The sequence below is a fragment of the Salvelinus namaycush genome, chromosome 3, assembly GCF_016432855.1.
Source record: "Salvelinus namaycush isolate Seneca chromosome 3, SaNama_1.0, whole genome shotgun sequence".
Lineage (NCBI taxonomy): Eukaryota > Metazoa > Chordata > Actinopteri > Salmoniformes > Salmonidae > Salvelinus > Salvelinus namaycush.
In genome coordinates, this window is record NC_052309.1 from 75,996,428 (window position 1) to 76,013,775 (window position 17,348).

Below are 17,348 nucleotides of genomic sequence, written 5' to 3' on the forward strand. Positions count from 1 at the left end.
GCCATGTTTGACCTGATGCCTTACACAGATCTCTGCATGTGTCTAACCCCCCTAAACTATCAACATAACAAAGAGCCTGTCACAAAGAACCAGAGAGAGAAAGCAATTGAAAAGAAACTGTCCAACCCCCTGGTTTATAGTACATATTACAGGAAAGGACAAAAGGGAATTTACATGTAGATTGAAATAGGATACAAATGACGCATGTCATGCACCTGTATTCCCTTTTTGACAAACCTATGAAACAGCCACACTCTCTCACAAGATGCTTTTTTCCCTATAATTGTTATCAGCATGTTTTGTACACTGTTAAAAGTATTTGGCAGCTATCGAACATAAACAGAAGTCATTCTTGGTTTGGACTGACACGTCTACCACCTGCAGGGATGTTGAATTGGATGTGATTATATCAATATCCCACAGGCTCTCCTCCCAGGCGGTCCAGCACATACTTGTGTTGGACCAACATTAAAAATAGCGTAAAAGTGTGCTGAATCTCTATGTGAGCTCTTAAATCACCCCGAAAGCCCACTGGATTGTGTTCACTATGTCTCAAAGGGAACAGTTTAGAGAGAGCATTTTTAAAGTAGATGTTCATGTTCTACTGCAGAGGTTGTTCAGTCACAAGACTCTGTTATAGAACACAGAGCTTTGTTTAAACTGTGATATCTCTGGTTGAGCTATCCCACCTGTCTGGTAAAAAGTGAAGACGAGACAGGCTCTAACAAATCCCAGACCTCTGCTTTGACCCCATGTTGACGAGGCCTTCTCTATGTGTGCAGCAGCTCAGTGAGTCTCTCTGCAGGCCTGTTCTTTCTCCTTGTGGCTGACTGGGACCATTGACATTGACAGCTCAGTGAGTCTCTCTGCAGGCCTGTTCTTTCTCCATGTGGCTGACTGGGACCATTGACATTGACAGCTCAGTGAGTCTCTCTGCAGGCCTGTTCTTTCTCCATGTGGCGGACTGGGACCATTGACATTGACAGCTCAGTGAGTCTCTCTGCAGGCCTGTTCTTTCTCCTTGTGGCTGACTGGGACCATTGACATTGACAGCTCAGTGAGTCTCTCTGCAGGCCTGTTCTTTCTCCATGTGGCTGACTGGGACCAGTGACATTGACAGCTCAGTTCTTTCTCCATGTGGCTGACTGGGACCATTGACATTGTTTCTGCTGACTCCAGTCCGGCTGCCTTCCCCTGGGCTGCCAGTCTGGGTCGAGGCCAGGGCTGCCCACCATCTGGGTCTCATTCCGCTTCCTTTGTAGCCCATGTGACAGGAAAACTAACTTCTTGAAAAGATGATGTCATAGATGTTCTTGTAGAGGAACTCTTCGGCCCCAAGCAGCCATCATCTACTGCCAGGGGTTAGGTCCATCTGGATTTGGTGACCTGTTTGTAGGTTTTGATTTTTCAAGTTATTAATCCTTATTTTGAATAGTTTTATATGATTGTTATTTCTATTATGTTAATAACCTTTATTTTGTCTGTTTTAACAAATATTTTGTTGGTTAAAGAATGTAGCATATTAAGTGAAAGTATATTGGAGCAAATAACCACTGAAATGGTTTCACTTTATTGAGTTACTTGTTTTGTATGGATAGTTACTTGTTTTGTATGGATAGTTATTTGTTTTGTATGGATAGTTACTTGTTTTGTATGGATAGTTATTGTTTTGTATGGATAGTTATTGTTTTGTATGGATAGTTACTTGTTTTGTATGGATAGTTATTGTTTTGTATGGATAGTTACTTGTTTTGTATGGATAGTTACTTGTTTTGTATGGATAGTTACTTGTTTTGTATGGATAGTTACTTGTTTTGTATGGATAGTTATTGTTTTGTATGGATAGTTACTTGTTTTCATTGAATATAGTATTTATTCATGAACACAGCTAGCAAAGAAAGGTCTCATGGGCTGAAAGAAATCACCATTCAATTATGGGTACCAAGCAACAGCAAATTTGCCATGCAGACCTAAAAATTAATCTCTGTAAAATAAATGTTTTTTGAATGAAAGAGAAAAATAACCAACAAAATAAAACACAAAAATGAAAACAAGTACATGCAGCAGGAGAGCTTTTTGAGCAGTTAATCGGAAGCAGGTGGGTTGCAGCCAGGTCAGTATTGGGAGTCTCTCAACAGACAGATGAAAACTCAGACACCTTTAAACAACCCACTGGGAATAGAAGGTCAGTTAGACTGCACTTAGACTAAAATCATATCATTAGGTCCATGTGAAACCATGCGTATAGAGCACAGTGCCAGGAGGGAAATATGTACATTGTTTGGCCTCTTCAAGGAAAAAGTATGGTCTGCACGTTTGTAGAGACACTTACGGTATATAAAAAACTACGTCAAATTTGCAGTCTTAAGAAAATAAAAGAAGCTGCGGTCAATATCAGGAGTAACAAGGTAATGAATAGCAGTACATTTGGGCTGTTACTCATTCCAAAACATCCCCAGACTAATTCTGTTCCGTAACTGAAATGGAAACTACAGTGTATCTCCATATGGTGGGTCTGCAGGACAGTCCTTCTGGCACATCAGCCTGTGTGGCTGTGGTGAGCTGGGAGGTTTCACTGTATACAGGGAGACTAAAAAACTAAGACATATATTTTTGACATCTCAAAATCCAAGCTCTGGTGGAATCCAGTGTCCTTTGGGCAAATGCTTCATGTTTTTGTGGATTTTGTTTTGTTGAGCTTATAATTCAAGACAGACATCAACGTAAAGCCAAAAAGGCTTTACTCTGCCTTTTAAGACAATAGAGAAAATATTCTATGTTGTGGACGGCGGTTTGGAGAGGTGGCCCTCAACATTTGGAAGGAAATGGTAGCGTTGGTTTAGGATTCATTTTCTCTTGACTCTGACGTCAGAGGAGTATGAGGGGTCATTTCACACTGCTTCAATGTGTCAGAGGACATACAGGTCCAGTTGCTGTTTATCTGGGTGGGCACTCTCCTCTCTTCAGGACCTGAAACAGTCAATGCATTGTCTAGTGTTACTAATACGTGATAACTGCTGACAAGTGTTGCATTATACATATCACAGGTCATATTATGAATGCTTGAGGTGCTGTATCACAAGCCAAGAGGAAATTGTAGAGACTGTATAATTCAGAGATCTCACAGTGAAAACGGAGACAGGTGGGTCTGGCAACTAAATGGAACAGCCGCACACGTTGCTAATCTGTGACCTCATTGTCTCTATGGGGTAACTATGCTGAGGTACATTAGTGATGCTGGGGGGTGGCTTAAATAAATACAGGCTTAAATATACAAGTGTTCTCAATGGTCAAGAGAGGAGAGGGGGCACACAGGTAGAGCTGGGAGTCTGTCTACTATATATCCATCCTGTGTTGGCATATAAACTGTCCCCCAGAATAAAATCTGCAGTCTGTAATTCCAAAGTAGAGAACAGGGGGATGTGGAGGATGGAGAGGTATTAAATAGTGTGTTACACTGGTTGCTAGATGGTATTATCTTCTAGTGTCTGAAGAGAAGCCAAGGAAGAAGAAATCGCCACTTCTGTCAAAACAAGCAAATATGCAATATTTATATCTGTTGATAACCGTGTGTGATGGAATGAATGTGTATTAGTTTGTTTATCTGTGTGTGTTGTTTGGATGTATCTGTTGACATAGGCATGGGAAGCTGATGTGTGTGTGTGTTTGCATGTTTAACCTACATGGGTTTAACCTCCGCCACCCTCTGCCCGCCTGGGCTGCCATGGCAGCGGCGACAGGACCACCTAGCTTGAGTGTGAGCGCATGGAGCCCCTACGCGGCGCTGGAGCTGGGGAGTCTGGGAATGATTAATGGCCCAGTGAAATGACACGCTCCGCGCTCCACCGCTCAGCTACAGACCCCCCACCAGATCCCCCACTGTGCTGCCACCCAACACAGACAGTACTGGGACGTTATCACCCCCTGCCCACACACACACACACACACACACACACACACACACACACACACACACACACACACACACACACACACACACACACACACACACACACACACACACACACACACTTCCCTGTGCAATGGCATGGCTGGTTATCGCAATTACCCTATTACATCATGATTGTGAAACTCTCAGTGGAAGCCGAGCTAACGGCCCTTGGCTGATGCCATCCTCCCTGCTGTTATGTGGATACAGGACCTATTAAACAAAAAGACAAAAACAACAAATGGCAACTAGCTCTATTATGGCTGAACGAAGGCTTGACTCATTAGAATCTGAGACAGTCAGCAGGAGGCTTGTCGTTTGCGTCAGAGCTAAGGAGTTTTCCAGCAACTGTTTGCTTTTACACCAACAAACTGGACCAACAAGTCGAAGTAAAAATGTTTGACTGATTGAAGATTTTGACTGATCCATACTGTTTCATGGTAGTGCTGTATCAACACTCAATTCATTTCAGCTGGAAAACGTGTCTTCAGATACAGCAAAGCTCGTGTAGCTTCTAATTGTAAAACTTATCTATGTTCAGTTCACATGTGCAGACTTCAGCAACTCTTCTCGTCCTCCTCATTAAAAACCACTTCTCTCCAGATCGACTTCAGCGACCTCTTCTCGTCCTCCTCATTAAAAACCACTTCTCCCCAGAACGACTTCAGCGACCTCTTCTAGTCCTCCTCATTAAAAACCACTTCTCTCCAGATCGACTTCAGCAACTCTTCTCGTCCTCCTCATTAAAAACCACTTCTCTCCAGACGACTTCAGCGACCTCTTCTAGTCCTCCTCATTAAAAACCACTTCTCTCCAGATCGACTTCAGCAACTCTTCTCGTCCTCCTCATTAAAAACCACTTCTCTCCAGACGACTTCAGCGACCTCTTCTCGTCCTCCTCATTAAAAACCACTTCTCTCCAGATCGACTTCATCGACTCTTCTCGTCCTCCTCATTAAAAACCACTTCTCTCCAGACGACTTCAGCGACCTCTTCTAGTCCTCCTCATTAAAAACCACTTCTCTCCAGATCGACTTCATCGACTCTTCTCGTCCTCCTCATTAAAAACCACTTCTCTCCAGACGACTTCAGCGACCTCTTCTCGTCCTCCTCATTAAAAACCACTTCTCTCCAGATCGACTTCAGTGACTCTTCTCGTCCTCCTCAATAAAAACCACTTCTCCCCAGAACGACTTCAGCGACCTCTTCTCGTCCTCCTCATTAAAAAACACTTCTCAGAACGACTTCAGTGACTCTTCTCGTCCTCCTCATTAAAAACCACTTCTCAGAATGACTTCTCTCCAGAACATTGTAAAACAAACAAACAGCAGACCCAATCACCGCCGTGATAAGGAAATGGAGTTGTTCCCACTTATATTTATTTGTCCAAATAACTTCTGCTTGGGCCTCTCCAAGGGTCTTCAGTACTTTTAAATTGATTTCAGTCACCCCCGACACAACATGTTTTTTTCCCATACCCCAGTGACCAATTCCTTTCTCCGAATAAGGAACCACTTAGTGGATTTAGGGGAAAATCCAGGGGGATAAATAACAGTAGGATATAATCAGTAGGGCTTGAGGACAATGGCTACCAGACCCCCCTCCTTCCCCACAGAACTGTAAATATCCCAGGGTTCCATCTGCTGCAAGAAGTAAAAACCTGGGGATTGATCAATCGCACTCCTCCTCCTCCTCCTGCTGCTGTGCTTTGTGGAGCAGATCTCTGTTCTGTTGGCTCCTGGAGCATGGAACCCTGCACAGGCAGAGGATTACGTAGCCTTTCATAAGTCTTCCAGTCCTGGAGAAGATGGACGAAAACCAGGGAGGCTGTCATATACTCTGGGCAGAGAACCAGCACTTGCCTGGGGTCATGGTCACTCCACACACCCCAAACCCCAAACCCTCAGGCGTTACTTCCTCCCACTCCTGCTGGTCCACACCCACAGGCAGAGATAACATCCTCCCTGCCATGCTGATGTCTTGGGCGATGAACACTGAGTGTACACGTGTGCGTGTTTGTGTGTGCATATAATGTGTGTGCATGGGGTTGGTGAGGTGATGGGGATCATTGGCCCTCTTATCACAAACCTTTTCTTTATGCAAGATGGTTTATTTTCCAAGATACTGAGCTTCGTTTCTTCAGGATAGTGAGTTTGAGATATATGGTATCTGGTTTCCTCACAGACGGGTGGGAAATGGAATGAGCTAAGAGGCCCAATAACAAACAGAGACCAAAGCCCAAGTTAGATTACGCTGTGATGTAACAATGGCAGAGTCTGGGCTCTGTAACACAATGTTTTGAACTTTAAGAGTGACATTTCCTCAACACGTATCAAACCCAAAATGGTGGACTTGACCCATCCCATCAACAGATGGAGATGATTGAAAGGAGACACGGCCATTTCAATGATCTTATAGGTCACAGCAACTTCCAGGCCACAACCTCAGTGTCCATGTTCAAATCACAATGAAAACAGTAAATAAAACAGTGGCCAGTAGGTTCAGAAGGGTTTCCACTCCGTATCTCAGGGAAGTGCATAAATTACAGTAAACCCTTAAAGTTAACATGTCGTATACACACTGCATTCCAGTTTAAATTACCCCCCAAAAGATCATTAACAAGCCCTGGTTGACTTTTAAGCTTATTTTACTGTTTCATTCTAGGTTTGGCTTCTCACCGAAGAGCAGTTTCTTTAATGACTCTAAGTTTGTCTTGGTCTCCAATCACTCACAACTGACAGAGAAATCAACATAACAAGCCTGTAGCACATACTGTTACAATGAAAGACATATTGGAACTGTCTGATCTGAATAAGTCATTGTGAAAAGCCAGATTGTTCTGTGATATCTTATCTGAAAACAAGTTGATAATTCTGACCTAAGTGAAAGTGACAGAAATGAAAGACATCAATGTGATGTAAGTCTATGTAAAATGTATTGGATTAGACTGTATCTGACAGTGATTGGAACCAGACGGTTCAAACGTACAGGTTAGATTGGTGTATTTTCTATCTGGCTCAAGAAGTAGTTACTGTAGGTTCATTGGGTTCCCTAAGATAACAAAACGTTGGCGTGCAGAAGGAGGAACCCTGCCTTTTCCTCTCCAGCCCAATTCCATCTCCTGAAAGCCACCTAGCAACCAGAACAAACTTTGGGACTTTGGTGAAATTAGTATGAAATAACACAACTCACAATGACTTCTCAGTGTTTCCACGAAAACAATCATTAACAATTATTCCATAACATTTTATTTTCTCTCGCCAGAATGGAACTGCTCAGTCCCTTTTCCCAAGGCAAGCTGGGAAAAGGGCTCAAACATTTCCTCATTTATCTCACATTGTGAGCTTTCCACCTGTTTTGATTAATAGAGAAAGCTTAACAAGCCACTATAAGGAAAGCCTCCAACAACACTGGGATATGGACCTTTAATGATCCTCTGATTATTGAGAAATAAAATGGCTGGCCTGACACATTTGAAAACATAAAACATATTTGAGAGAGATTATAACATCGGGAGTTTGCGTGGTTATAAATGAGCCCATGGAGAGAAGGGGAGAAAAGCCCAATAAACATGTCAGGGTTACGATGGATTATCGTTTATGTTTTACAGCACAGCGGATTTCTGCTCGCTCTCTCTCCGCCACGGGGGATAGACAAATAAATCAGAAATGAAGAAGTTGTTGATAAGATGATTGCACCACCTATAATTTATCTAACCTTTATTTAACTAGGCAAGTCAGTTAAGAACAAATTCTAATTTACAATGACGGCCTACCCTGGCCAAACCCTAACCCAGACGACGCTGGGCCAATTGTGCACTGCCCTATGGGACTCCCAATCACAGCCAGTTGCGATACAGCCTGGAATCGAACCAGGGTTTGTAGTGACACCTCTAGCACTGAGATGCCATGTCTTAGACCACTGTGCCATCACTGAGATATTTTTCATGCTGGCGTATTTCCTCACCGGTGCTGTACAGTACATAGGCTAAAGCGGAAATGCTCCCCAGATAACCCGTCCAACCGACACCCCTCCCCCATATACTCTTGTTTATTTTCTCCCACCGCCCGGGAACTCATGACACCACAGGATGCTGTGCCACTAGCACGTCAGCCTGATACTTTAATTGGAAATTTTATAGTCCAATGTTTTCCCACATTGACCGCCCAGGCAGCAGCGGAGTTCACATAAGTCATAATTACCCTTAGTGCGGCCGCTAACATCTAATCCACACGCCAAGTCTTAGCGACCTTTATCATTCATAAGTAGCTCCCCGGAGGTGATGATGACTCCTGACTGTGGGGACCTGGAGTGTTTAAATAGAGCGTGACTCATTCAGACCAGAGGCCATGAGAACAGGTCTGTGGATTGGGAGAGTAGCAGTTTGATTGGGCTCTGTTTGATAGCGAGATCATTTCCACTGAGGTATTCTCCTGCATGCTCTCGTCCTGTTCCCATCCCTGTGCAGGCAGGATAAATGGACTGAGATATGTTGCTCATTATATATTATTATTCACAAGACATGGTGTATTATCATTTGCACCACAACTAGTTGTTGAGGGGAGGGAGCAGAGCTCTCTGGCTATTACTGATTGCACAATTATATCATTTTGCTGTTCCATAGTGTCAGGTCTTTTTTCTTGTAGTTAAGGGTTGTGATACAGAGCAGTCTCTGTGGGTTCATGTGTAGGTGATGTGTGGTTCCACTTGAGCTATTCTAAAAGGACAAGGCAGCATACCATACAGTAGCTATGCCTTTTTAACTGATAACACAAGCAAAGGAGTACTTGGGAAAGATGGCTAACACAAACATTGTCATTGAGATCAACAATGGTTTTTGAGAGGCTTCCAATGAACTCTCAGACAACATGGATCCAACCCCAACTTCTCCATGGTTATGACATCTTGTATGCAGTAGACTGGCATCGTTTAGGCCAATTAACAACTGGTTTTGACAGTGGCACCAGTCACCACACATCACACTGGATACATTAGCATTCGCTAATGTTACAATATAATAGCTAATGTTATGCTCAGAACAGGAGAACCACGGTTTAATTCTGCCTTCGTTCTTAGAGCATGGCTTGGCCTGACATTGGGTGGCTGTTTTTGTTGAGATGCCACGTGCCTGTTCGCCAGGCAACCGCTCTGTTTTACGAGGAGTTACTCACACAAAAGCAGGGGAGGCCTGATTGCTCAGCTAATTGATCTCCGCCAGAGATCACAGAGCTGCGCTCGTAAAAAGAGAGCGCTCCCCATGACATCACTGCGTAGCGAGGCGGAGGGGAGATGCCTTCCCAAACTGCCTCTGTGTGAGAGAGAGCCCACAGGGAGAGAGGGGTAGGGTGTCCCACTGAGATGGGGAGCAGGGAGAGAACACACACACTGCTATTAAACCTGCTTTAGTAGTGGGAAATGGGAGCCCATTAGGGAGGCTTTGTTGTTGCTAAACATGGCCACAGGGGTTGGTGGCGTAAAGGAGATCCTATTAGTCCTCAGGCACACAGTGCTGCTCAACATACTTCACTTCTGACATTTTGCTGCCAGGTCAAAGGGCCTTTATAAAGGAGTTTTCTGGAACATAGAAATTACCAGGTCAAAGGGCCTTTATACAGGAGTTTTGTGGAACATAGAAATTACCAGGTCAAAGGGCCTTTATAAAGGAGTTTTGTGGAACATAGAAATTACCAGGTCAAAGGGCCTTTATAAAGGAGTTTTCTGGAACATAGAAATTACCAGGTCAAAGGGCCTTTATAAAGGAGTTTTCTGGAACATAGAAATTGGGGCCACTTGAGCTAGGACACATAGGACAAGTGTTTTTCAGACTTTCAGTAAAACACAATGTACAGTCATTTAGAGTGCACGTTCTCATTATGGTACACTGTCATAGTCAGGGTCTGTCATGGTGTTAGAAAACATTTGTGTTGTGCTATACCTCAGAGTTTAGGCAGTCTGATTCTTTTCATGACCATGTAGCGGCTCCTGAAGTTTACGTTTACCTTCAGTAGCAGGTCTTTAACATTCTTCGTGTTGTATTCTCTTGGCAAGAGTGATAGCTTAAAGCTGGAAGGTTATCCTTGGGAGTTTTCCCTATAAGCTTACACTCTGACTTGGTATAAGCCAAGCAGTTACTGATAAAATCAGCATTTACCTTTCTGAAGACTAAAATGGGCTAAGCGTATTGACCCATGCATTGTCCTTTGACATAAGAGGATGGTTGGGTCCTTGGGTTGAATGGAAAAGCATCAGAATCAAACACCATTTCATAACTGTCACGTCCTGACCATAGTTCTTATGTGTGTTGCTTGTTTTAGTGTTGGTCAGGACGTGAGCTGGGTGGGCATTCTATGTTGTGTGTCTAGTTTGTCTGTTTCTGTGTTCGGCCTAATATGGTTCTCAATCAGAGGCAGCTGTCAATCGTTGTCCCTGATTGAGAATCATATATAGGTGGCTTGTTTTGTGTTGGGAGTTTGTGGGTGGTTGTTTCCTGTCTCTGTGTTTTCTATGCACCAGCTAGGACTGTATCGGTAAGCCACATGTTATTTTGTATTTGTTTAGTGTTCAGTATTTTCGTAATTAAAATCATGTTGAACACGAGCTACGCTGCGTCTTGGTCTGATCCCTGCTACACCTCCTCTTCTCATGAAGAGAGGGAAGGCTGCCGTTACAATAACACAGAAATCCATTTCATTAGCCTGGCTTATCTCTTCCATCTCAGGGCACAAAGTGCACTCTTGTGTGGTTTGGCAGGTCTTCAAAGGTTAAAGGTGAACTGAGTGATTGATCATCATGTCTCACTCAGTGCTGTCATGGTAACCAAGCACAAGCCATAGCCCCCCAGGGATTAGACATGTTGCCACTAATTGGCCGTCCTAACGACTTTAGTTTGATAACATCTCTGTAGTAAAATCAGGCCACCTGGGCTCATCTGCTTCCATCATCTCTACCCTTTAAGCCAAGCATGTCAAAGTGTGAAAAATAACTGTTGGTCAATATGCAGTATTTCCAGCAACTGTCCATTAACTGTCACTGTGGCAGACCCTCTTGTCCAGTTCTTCCATGTTCTTCATGGATGAGCAATATTTCCATCAATGCCTGTGTGCATTCCTTCTAAAGAGAGAGCTACTGAATGCCCAGTGTCAGTGGTATGGTGTGAGGGGCCACTATGGGGGACAATGCAGATGTAGGACCTTCCAGTGTAGAGAGGTCAGAGTTTCCATTCAGTTCCTATAGCTGAGGAAGGAACTGAGACAGGTGCTGCTTCCACTGCAGATGAACCCCAGCCCCAGGGTCGTTCATCACTGCATCCTGTTAAAACCTCCTCCCTCACCGCCTCCAATGTGTGTCTCAATAAAAACAAATCACACATGCTAAAAGTCCTCGTGTTCAACCAGTTGTCTGTCTCAACCTGTCAGCTCTGCTCAGACGGATCAAAGTCTTTATACGCTCTTTATCTGCACTCTCGCTTGTTTATTTATTTGTTAGCATTACGCCGAGGTGACGGGTTGCTATGGAAGAACATCATGGCCATTGCCTGAATCAGTCCTCCCAATATGAGATGTTTCTATATTTTTTGGGGGTGTTTCTGTCTTTTCACCCCAGCTCAAGTCATCAAAAGCATTCCGGAAACTCGTAAAATGATTCATCATCTGGATAGCTCATTCCAAAAGGCCTTGTTTTTTTCTCCCTCTTCAAAATAGCAGCTGCTCCAGCAATGTGCAATCGAAATATTTATTGTAGGAAAATGTTGAGTATGTCTGGGGCATGAAGCTAAGAGCTTAAGGGTGACTGATCTAACGGGAGTGCCCCACAGAAGACGTTCAGGTGCGTTTGTATCATTAAAGTCATGCAGTATGTATCAACAGACCAAATGCACAGTTGGATCTTAATTCTGTGACAAATCCCTTGGCCCAAAGAAATGGAGGCATATTACCAATAATGTTTCGAGGCATGTCTGCTGATTTTTGCATGTTTTTGGCACCAAAATGTATAATATATGCGTTTCTCTATTAAACCAGATATTTATGACAATGATGTATTAGAACTTCATAAGAGTAATGTAGGAGTGATTTTCAGTCGGTTGTGAAGGCAACATATTGTATCATCCACTTAAAGCTATTGCTATAATTCTTAAGAGCCAAATAGTGACTTTCATGTCCCTCACATTGATGCCGATATACTGTAACACCATAGGTTCTCATCCTTAATAAAACATAACGATTGATTCATTATGCTTTCATAAGTCAGGCATGCTATTAGTCACTTGTCATTTTTATTGATTTAGTTAAATAGTTACTTGACTTAACTATGACTTCATATATTACAGTTCCATTGCGATTTGGATATTTATGGGGGAATGAGTGGGAACACTTTGATTTCATAAGTGCTTTATGAATGTTAATGAATACTTGTGACTCATTTTCTGAAGCTTCACCCACACGCCACGCATGTGTTATGCAAGTATTATGCAGGCATCATGTAGGCTCTGTAACAAGCACTTTGAATGAAATGTCACACGTTTTTCTTCTCTAATTTCAACTAAAACTGTTTATTGGTGTAACTTCACATGATGCCAGGATTTGTTTTACCAGCACATTGAAACATGCTGTTTAACAAACTGCATAGCTCATAAAATGTCCTATAAACATGTGCAAAGTATGCACCTATTCTAATTGGGAAATCACTAGGTTCCTGAGGGCGTGGCCAAACAAAACTTCAATAAACAAGACTTCAATCTCTGAGTCTGTAGTCTCTCACAGTTAGACCTGATGCACAGCCACCGCACCGGGAGGTTTACAGTAACCAATGTTGTAGACTCTCACAGTTAGACCTGATGCACAGCCACCGCACCAGGAGGTTTACAGTAAGCAATGTGGTATAGGAGGAAAACAAACCCAGCACTCAGAAATATCAACCTATTAAAATCAGGTGTTGTCATGGAAACACGGCATTCCTGGACAAAAGGAACACCTATGTGAGAATGCTGTTCATTGACTACAGCTCAGCGTTCAACACCATAGTGCCCACAAAGCTCATCACTAAGCTAAGGACCCAGGGACTAAACACCTCCCTCTGCAACTGGATCCTGGACTTCCTGACAGGCCGGTAAGGATAGGCAACAACACGTCTGCCGCGCTGATCCTCAACACTGGGGCCCCTCAGGGGTGTGTACTTAGTCCCCTCCTGTACTCCCTGTTCACCCAAGACTGCATGGCCAAACACGACTCCAACACCATCATTAAGTTTGCTGACAACATAACAATGGTAGGCCTGATCACCGACAACTATAAGACAGCCTATAGGGAGGAGGTCAGAGAACTGGCAGTGTGGTGCCAGGACAACAACCTCTCCCTCAATGTGAGCAAGACAAAGGAGCTGATCGTGGACTACAGGAAAAGGCGGGCCGAATAGGCCCATATTAACATCAACAGGGCTGTAGTGGAGCGGGTCAAGAGTTTCAAGTTCCTTGGTGTCCGCGTCACCAACGAACTATCATGGTTCAAACACACCAAGACAGTCGTGAAGAGGGCACAACAAAACCTGGTTCCCCAGATCCTCAAAAAGTTCTACAGCTGCACCATCGAGAGCATCCTGACCGGTTGCATCACCGCCTGGTATGGCAACTGCTCGGCATCTAACCGTAAGGCGCTACAGAGGGTAGTGTGTACGGCCCAGTACATCACTGGGGCCAAGCTTCTTTCCATCCAGGACCTGTATAATTGCCGGTGTCAGAGGAAAGCCCATAAAATTGTCAGAAGCTCCAGTCGCCCAAGTCATAGACTGTTTTCTCTGCTACCACACGGCAAGCGGTACCGGAGCGCCAAGTCTAGGACCAAAAGGCTCCTTAATAGCTTCTACCCCCAAGCCTTTAGACTGCTGAACAATTAATCAAATGGCCACCGGACTATTTACATTAACACCCCCCCCTTCCCCTCCATTTGTTTTGTACACTGCTGCTACTCACTATTTATTATCTATGTATAGTTACTTCACCCCTACCTACATGTACAAATTACCTCAACTAACCTGTACCCCCACACACTGACTCTGTACCCCCTGTATATAGCCTCGTTATTGTTATTTTATTGTGTTTATTTTTATTATTTTTTACTTTAGATTATTTGTTAAATATTTTCTTAACTCTTTCTTGAACTGCACTGTTGGTTAAGGGCTTGTAAGTGAGCATTTCACGGTAAGGACTACACTTGTTGTTTTCGGCGCATGTGACAAATAAAGTTTGATTTGATTTAGATACCTCGGAGAGAATGTGACAAGTATATTCATCTCCTCAGGGCACTGATGTTGTGTTTTTCTCAGATCACTGACAGGGTGAGGATGAGAGGCTTGTTTGGCTTGGCACACATCATCCTCTCATAATATGGGCCACTATCATTATGGGCCTTCACTGACTGAGGGACTAATTGATCCCGGATAAACAAGAATTCACTGGAATTCCTTTCCTCTTCATCCATGAACAAGCGCAGCATTCCTCTCAATACAAATCACACAACTCCTCTGTCTGCGGCCTAGGAACACAGGCAGCCGTGTACACAGAGTGTTTGGTTAACATCAGACACCTGGTGACAGGTAGGTTATGTGTGTCTTTGGCAGGGAGGTGCTGAGTCCCTGCAACAATCCAGAACCTGCTATCAATACAGGGCATGTATGGCCTTGAGATTCTCTCACAGAACACAGAATATTAATCCACCTACAGCAAGCTGTGGGATGATTCATCATGTCAGCGTCTCACACCTACCATGTCCTTCACTATGCAGTATTACAACAATTGAAAATAAATAGATTGAAATGGTGTACCTCTAAGTATGTTCTACAGTGCTTCAAATAACAACAAAAAGGCCCTACGTGTAGGCTACACTGCCAGGTATGTAGCCACTGTTACGATCTCTATTATTGATGTGAAAATACAGAAATCACATTTCCTCCCGTAATTGGACAAAATTTAAGCTCTTATTGAACACATATTGAAAACTAGGGAGATTTTGTTTGTTTCTTCACTTGTAGTTTTGTTGTCAGGCTTCCCAGTTGTAAACACAACAATGTGTCTGATAGATGCTGTGAGGGATATTTTGGGCCAGCTGGTCTAAATATAGCTTATCAGTACTTGAGGCCTTGGCACTGAGGGACAATTAGCGGAGTGATTGGAGAGCTGGCCAGGGAAGTGTGTATGAGATAGCACAGCGCTCATTAGGAGAAGCTGGGGAAAGCCAAGGAGATAACACTTATTAATCACATGATGCAGACATTCTCTCACAGACACATAGACACCCCAACGACACCACACACAGTGGGTCACACACAGGCTGAAGCAGTATTGTATACACACAGACCACACAAAGACATGCTGCTTGTCAAAGTAATAGGAGATTTGGCCTATATTGCATGCAGAATGCATGTGCCCAGATACTTATTTGGTATTTCTTATCTCTCAACTTTCATCTGACTCACTGTGAAGATTAAAGTTACAGTACCAGCATACAGGTAACTGCCAAAATAAAGGAAACACTTGAGTAAATGAGGGATACAAAGTATATTGTAATCAGGTGCTTCCACACAGGTGTGGATCCTGAGTTTATTAAGCAATTAACGTCTCATGCTTAACGTCCCATGCTCATGTATAAAAATGCCCACTTACCCATTATTTTGGTTACCATGGCTAGAAGAAGAAATCTCAGTGACTTTAAAAGAGGGGTCTCAAAGGTGCATAGGGGGTTTGAAGGGTGTGTGTGTGTGTGTGTGTGTGTGTATGTGTGTGTGTGTGTGTGTGTGTGTGTGTGTGTGTGTGTGTGTGTGTGTGTGTGTGTGTGTGTGTGTGTGTGTGTGTGTGTGTGTGTGTGTGTGTGTGTCTCAGTCACCAGATCTCAACTCAATTGAACACTTACGGGCGATTCTGGAGCGGCGCCTGAGATGCGTTTTCCACCACCGTCAACAAAACACCAAAGGATGGAATTTCTGGTGGAAGAATAGTGTAGCATCCCTCCAATAGGGTTCCAGACACTTGTAGAATATCTATCTGTTCTGGCGGCTCAATGCCCTTGACACTTTATGTTGGTGTTTCCTTTATTTGGGCATTTATCTGTAGGATGTTTTCCTCTGGTAAGAAAACTAAGAGCATTCCATTCCATTTCCCATTCATAAAAAATCCCATTACATTTGTACTCACACGTCCACCCAAAGTGGAGATAACATCTGGGATAAGAAGGCGGTAAAGACCAAGGGGGAGAGGGGGGGGGGGGGGGGGGGGCACGCTTCAAAGCTCCGGGGGTCTGGTGTGCTCTGAGTGTGCTGATCGGCCCTGGGATTTGAGGTGTGATAAGCCCATGACAGCTGCCAAACACCTCGGTTTGTGTGTAACTGTGTGTGTTTAAGCCCCAATTTAGAGGAAGCAGCTCTGAATCCCACCCACCTGGCAACCCTGGTCCCCAATGGCAGGTGTGAGTTGGTTGGTACGTGATTGGGAGCGCTGATGAACGTGTAGCATATGTGCCCTTATCGCTCAGATCTTGTGGCTATAACCTTAAGGCAGGGTGCACTGATGGAGAGATTATCCACAAATAAGAAACCATGTGGGCTTCTCCTCCTCCAGCCCTATCACAGCAGTACGTGCCTGGATGAGACTAAAACAGAAAAGCTCAAATACAAGACAAAACATTGAAGTTCTTTCACAGTGCTTTGGAAGAGAATATCACTAGAGCAGAGGTGTAATGTCCACCCTGGCTCTAACACACAGAGATAACTGATGAATGAATCACCCGATTTAATTGGGAAGTTATCCCTCATAATGTTATGACAATAAAACAACGAAGAGAGTTAGTAAAGGCTGCGAGATCTGTGGGAAAGGAAATCTCTCTCCTGACGTCACTAGGGGTCAGAGGTCAAATCTATAAGCAGGTGGAGGGGAAAGGAGAGCGTGGAGTCGGACCACACCATTTACTCTTACAAACTGGATCGCTCACAGCCTGGCCAATCCATCTGTTTTCATAACTCATTGTCTTCAAATGACATGTCTGACCAGAGGACTTTGACCCACTGATGTCATTAGAGTAACAGTAACTTTCTCAGGGTCTCCATACACTACAGTTCACTAGCTGTTATTTGGTTCCCCTCCACTAGACTTTTGTAAATTGGAAAGTAACGTGGTCAACACCCTACCGTGATATACTGTACATGTGAATGAAATTGCTGAGTTTATCAGTTTTCAGTTCCAGCTTATGACGCACTAGACTAGCTGAACTACAAGGTTGCATTGTGGGAGTTTTTTTGTGTTGATTGTTGAGGTTCAGGAGGCCAAAGTCTTCATTAAGTGTACTCAACACCTGTGTAAAAAGCATGCGAACCCACTGACCTCTGTGTTATTCTCCCCCTTGCCTCTCTTTCTCTC

At 43.7% G+C, this 17,348-nt stretch overlaps 1 protein-coding gene across 2 annotated transcripts in view; it reads left to right on the plus strand.

Annotated features, from left to right (window-relative positions):
* Positions 1-17,348, plus strand: part of LOC120038981 (netrin-1-like) — a 48,525-nt gene that overhangs the window by 11,811 nt on the left and 19,366 nt on the right. The gene's annotated exons all lie outside the window — the stretch shown is intronic.